The sequence below is a fragment of the Nomascus leucogenys genome, chromosome 23 (assembly GCF_006542625.1).
Source record: "Nomascus leucogenys isolate Asia chromosome 23, Asia_NLE_v1, whole genome shotgun sequence".
Classification (NCBI taxonomy): Eukaryota; Metazoa; Chordata; class Mammalia; order Primates; family Hylobatidae; genus Nomascus; species Nomascus leucogenys.
Window position 1 is genome coordinate 28,212,796 of NC_044403.1, and position 6,484 is coordinate 28,219,279.

Sequence of the window (6,484 nt, forward strand, 5' to 3'; positions counted from 1 at the left end):
ACAAAAAGATATAGTTTACTTCGATCGTTGAGAGTACGTTCATATTTGAATGTGACAATCTTCATATTTTTTGGGGGATGAGGCAGAGCATGGACAGATGGATGCATGGACGAAAGGAATAATATAATTATGCATTAAATGAATATTTATTGAGCATCTTTTGTGTACCATGCATTGTTTTAGATACTGGAAACATTGCATAATACTGAATAAGACAGATAATCTCATCCTCTGTCTAGCAGAAGAGACATTAAAATCAATGAACAACAATATATGTAATTATAGATTATTATGTGTCCTGTGAGAAAATAACAAGGGGAATACAGTTGATATGCAAATAAGACAAAGCTTTTAGGAGGAAATTATATTTAAACTAAGACCTGAAAAATCGGTAGCAATTAGCCAGATAAAGAGTAGAGGAAGATGGTGGAGCCAAGATGGCCGAATAGGAACAGCTCCGGTCTCCAGCTCCCAGCCCCAGCGACACAGAAGACGGGTGATTTCTGCATTTCTGCTTGAGGTACCGGTTTCATCTCACTAGGGAGTGCCTAACAGTGGGTGCAGGACAGTCGGTGAAGCGCACTGTGTGCGAGCCGAAGCAGGGCGAGGCATTGCCTCACTCGGGAAGCACAAGGGGTCAGGGAGTTCCCTTTCCTAGTCAAAGAAAGGGGAAGCAGACGGCACCTGGAATATCGGGTCAGTCCCATCCTAATACTGCGCTTTTCCAACGGGCCTGGAAAACGGCACACTAGGAGATTGTGTCCCGCACCTGGCTCGGAGGGTCCTATGCCCACAGAGTCTCGCTAATTGCTAGCATAGCAGTCTGAGATCAAGCTGCGAGGCGGCAGCGAGGCTGGGGGAGGGGCGCCCGCCATTGCCCAGGCTTGCTTAGGTAAACAAAGCAGCCAGGAAGCTCGAACTGGGTGGAGCCCACCACAGCTCAAGGAGGCCTGCCTACCTCTGTAGGCTCCACCTCTGGGGGCAGGGCACAGACAAACAAAAACTCTGCAAGAACTTCCACAGACTTAAATGTCCCTGTCTGACTGACAGCTTTGAAGAGAGTAGTGGTTCTCCCAGCATGCAGCTGGAGATCTGAGATCGGTCAGACTGCCTCCTAAAGTGGGTCCCTCACCCCTGAGCAGCCTAACTGGGAGGCACCCCCCCAGTAGGGACAGACTGACACCTCATTCAACCCGGTACTTCTCTGAGACAAAACTTTCAGAGGAACTATCAGACAGCTGAATTTGTGGTCTCACGAAAATCCGCTGTTCTGCAGCCACCGCTGCTGACACCCAGCCAAACAGGGTCTGGAGTGCACCTCTAGTAAACTCCAACAGACCTGCAGCTGAGGGTCCTGTCTGGTAGAAGGAAAACTAACAAACAGAAAGGACATCCACACCAAAAACCCATCTGTACATCACCACCATCAAAGACAAAAAGTAGATAAAACCACAAAGATGGGGAAAAAACAGACCAAAAAAACTGGAAACTCTAAAAAACAGAGCACCTCTCCTCCTCCAAAGGAATGCAGTTCCTCACCAGCAACGGAACAAAGCTGGATGGAGGATGACTTTGATGAGTTGAGAGAAGAAGGCTTCAGACGATCAAACTACTCTGAGCTACGAGAGGAAATTCAAAACAACAGGAAAGAAGTTAAAAACTTTGAAAAAAAATTAGAAGAATGGATAACTAGAATAACCAATGGAGAGAAGGGCTTCAAGGAGCTGATGGAGCTGAAAGCCAAGTTTCGAGAACTACGCGAAGATTGCAGAAGCCTCAGTAGCAGATGCGATCAACTGGAAGAAAGGGTATCGCTGATGGAAGATGAAATGAATGAAATGAAGAGAGAAGGGAAGTTTAGAGAAAAAAGGATAAAAAGAAATGAACAAAGCCTCCAAGAAATTTGGGACTATGTGAAAAGACCAAACCTACGTCTGATTGGTGTACCTGAAAATGATGGGGAGAATGGAACCAAGTTGGAAAACACTCTGCAAGATATTATCCAGGAGAACTTCCCCAATCTAGCAAGGCAGGCCAGCATTCAGATTCAGGAAATACAGAGAACGCCACAAAGATACTCCTCGAGAAGGGCAACTCCAAGACACATTATTGTCAGATTCACCAAAGTTGAAATGAAAGAAAAAATGTTAAGGGCAGCCAGAGAGAAAGGTCGGGTTACCCACAAAGGGAAGCCCATCAGACTAACAGCTGATCTCTCAGCAGAAACTCTACAAGCCAGAAGAGAGTGGGGGCCGATATTCAACATTCTTAAAGAAAAGAATTTTCAACCCAGAATCTCCTATCCCGCCAAACTAAGCTTCATAAGTGAAGGAGAAATAAAACACTTTACAGACAAGCAAACGCTGAGTGATTTTGTCACCACCAGGCCTGCCCTAAAAGAGCTCCTGAAGGAAGCACTAAACATGGAAAAGAACAACCGGTACCAGCCACTGCAAAAACATGCCAAATTGTAAAGACCATCGAGACTAGGAAGAAACTATAGCAACTAACGAGCAAAATAACCAACTAACATCATAATGACAGGATCAGATTCACACATAACAATATTAACGTTAAATGTAAATGGGCTAAATGCTCCAATCAAAAGACACAGACTGGCAAACTGGATAAGGAGTCAGGACCCATCAGTGTGCTGTATTCAGGAAACCCATCTCACGCGCAGAGACACACATAGACTCAAAATAAAGGGATGGAAGAAGATCTATCAAGCAACTGGAAAACAAAAAAAGGCAGGGGTTGCAATCCTAGTCTCTGATAAAATAGACTTTAAACCAACAAAGATCAAAAGAGACAAAGAAGGCCATTACATAATGGTAAAGGGATCAATTCAACAAGAAGAGCTAACTATCCTAAATATATATGCACCCAACACAGGAGCACCCAGATTCATAAAGCAAGTCCTGAGTGACCTACAAAGGGACTTAAACTCCCACACAATAATAATGGGAGATTTTAACACCCCACTGTCAGCATTAGACAGATCAACGAGACAGAAAGTTAACAAGGATATCCAGGAATTGAACTCAGCTCTACATGAAGTGGACCTAATAGACATCTACAGAACTCTCCACCCCAAGTCAACAGAATATACATTTTTTTCAGCACCACACCACACCTATTCCAAAATTGACCACATAGTTGGAAGTAAAGCTCTCCTCAGCAAATATAAAAGAACAGAAATTATAACAAACTGTCTCTCAGACCACAGTGCAATCAAACTAGAACTCAGGATTAAGAAACTCACTCAAAACCGCTCTACTACATGGAAACTGAACAACCTGCTCCTGAATGACTATTGGGTACATAATGAAATGAAGGCAGAAATAAAGACGTTCTTTGAAACCAACGAGAACAAAGACACAACATACCAGAATCTCTGGGACACATTCAAAGCAGTGTGTAGAGGGAAATTTATAGCACTAAATGCCCACAAGAGAAAGCAGGAAAGATCCAAAATTGACACCCTAACATCACAATTAAAAGAACTAGAAAAGCAAGAGCAAACACATTCAAAAACTAGCAGAAGGCTAGAAATAACTAAAATCAGAGCAGAACTGAAGGAAATAGAGACACAAAAAACCCTTCAAAAAATTAATGAATCCAGGAGCTGGTTTTTTGAAAAGATCAACAAAATTGATGGACCGCTAGCAAGACTAATAAAGAAGAAAAGAGAGAAGAATCAAATAGATGCAATAAAAAACGAAAAAGGGGATATCACCACCGATCCCACAGAAATACAATCTACCATCAGAGAATACTACAAACACCTCTATGCAAATAAACTAGAAAATCTAGAAGAAATGGATAAATTCCTCGACAAATACACCCTCCCAAGACTAAACCAGGAAGAAGTTGAATCTCTGAATAGACCAATAACAGGTTCTGAAATTGTGGCAATAATCAATAGCTTACCAACCAAAAAGAGTCCAGGACCTGATGGATTCACAGCTGAATTCTACCAGAGGTACAAGGAGGAACTGGTACCATTCCTTCTGAAACTATTCCAATCGATAGAAAAAGAGGGAATCCTCCCTAACACATTTTATGAAGCCAGCATCGTCCTGATACCAAAACCTGGCAGAGACATAACCAAAAAAGAGAATTTCAGACCAATATCCTTGATGAACATTGATGCAAAAATCCTCACTAAAATACTGGCAAACCGAATCCAGCAGCACATCAAAAAGCTTATCCACCATGATCAAGTGGGCTTCATCCCTGGGATGCAAGGCTGGTTCAACATACGCAAATCAATAAATGTAATCCAGCATATAAACAGAACCAAAGACAAAAACCACATGATTATCTCAATAGATGCAGAAAAGGCCTTCGACAAAATTCAACAACGCTTCATGCTAAAAACTCTCAATAAATTAGGTATTGATGGGACGTATCTCAAAATAATAAGAGCTATCTACGACAAACCCACAGCCAATATCATACTGAATGGGCAAAAACTGGAAGCATTCCCTCTGAAAACTGGCACAAGACAGGGATGCCCTCTCTCACCGCTCCTATTCAACATAGTGCTGGAAGTTCTGGCCAGAGCAATCAGGCAGGAGAAGGAAATAAAAGGTATTCAATTAGGAAAAGAGGAAGTCAAATTGTCCCTGTTTGCAGATGACATGATTGTATATCTAGAAAACCCCATTGTCTCAGCCCAAAATCTCCTTAAGCTGATTAGCAACTTCAGCGAAGTCTCAGGATACAAAATTAATGTACAAAAATCACAAGCATTCTTGTACACCAATAACAGACAAACAGAGAGCCAAATCATGAGTGAACTCCCATTCACAATTGCTTCAAAGAGAATAAAATACCTAGGAATCCAACTTACAAGGGATGTGAAGGACCTCTTCAAGGAGAACTACAAACCACTGCTCAATGAAATAAAAGAGGATACAAACAAATGGAAGAACATTCCATGCTCATGGGTTGGAAGAATCAATATCGTGAAAATGGCCATACTGCCCAAGGTCATTTATAGATTCAATGCCATCCCCATCAAGCTACCAATGACTTTCTTCACAGAATTGGAAAAAACTACTTTAAAGTTCATATGGAACCAAAAAAGAGCCCACATTGCCAAGTCAATCCTAAGCCAAAAGAACAAAGCTGGAGGCATCACGCTACCTGACTTTAAACTATACTACAAGGCTACAGTAACCAAAACAGCATGGTACTGGTACCACAACAGAGACATAGATCAATGGAACAGAACAGAGCCCTCAGAAATGATGCCGCATAGCTACAACTATCTGATCTTTGACAAACCTGACAAAAACAAGAAATGGGGAAAGGATTCCCTATTTAATAAATGGTGCTGGGAAAACTGGCTAGCCATATGTAGAAAGCTGCAACTGGATCCCTTCCTTACACCTTATACAAAAATTAATTCAAGATGGATTAAAGACTTATATGTTAGACCTAAAACCATTAAAATCCTACAAGAAAACCTAGGCAATACCATTCAGGACATAGGCGTGGGCAAGGACTTCATGTCTAAAACACCAAAAGCAATGGCAACAAAAGCCAAAATCGACAAATGGGATCTCATTAAACTAAAGAGCTTCTGCACAGCAAAAGAAACTATCATCAGAATGAACAGGCAACCTACAGAATGGGAGAAAATTTTTGCAACCTACTCATCTGACAAAGGGCTAATATCCAGAATCTACAATGAACTCAAACAAATTTACAAGAAAAAAACAAACAACCCCATCAAAAAGTGGGCAGAGGACATGAACAAACACTTCTCAAAAGAAGACATTTATGCAGCCAGAAAACACATGAAGAAATGCTCATCATCACTGGCCATCAGAGAAATGCAAATCAAAACCACAGTGAGATACCATCTCACACCAGTTAGAATGGCCATCATTAAAAAATCAGGAAACAACAGGTGCTGGAGAGGATGTGGAGAAATAGGAACACTTTTACACTGTTGGTGGGACTGTAAACTAGTTCAACCATTGTGGAACTCAGTGTGGTGATTCCTCAGGGATCTCGAACTAGAAATACCATTTGACCCAGCCATCCCATTACTGGGTATATACCCAAAGGACTATAAATCATGCTGCTATAAAGACACATGCACACGTATGTTTATTGCGGCACTATTCACAATAGCAAAGAGTTGGAACCAACCCAAATGTCCAACAACGATAGACTGGATTAAGAAAATGTGGCACATATACACCATGGAATACTATGCAGCCATAAAAAATGATGAGTTCGTGTCCTTTGTAGGGACATGGATGAATCTGGAAAACATCATTCTCAGTAAACTATCGCAAGGACAAAAAACCAAACACCGCATGTTCTCTCTCATAGGTGGGAATTGAACAATGAGAACTCATGGACACAGGAAGGGGAACATCACACTCCGGGGACTGTTGTGGGGTGGGGGAGGGGGGAGGGACAGCATTAGGAGATATACCTAATGCTAAATGACGAGTTAATG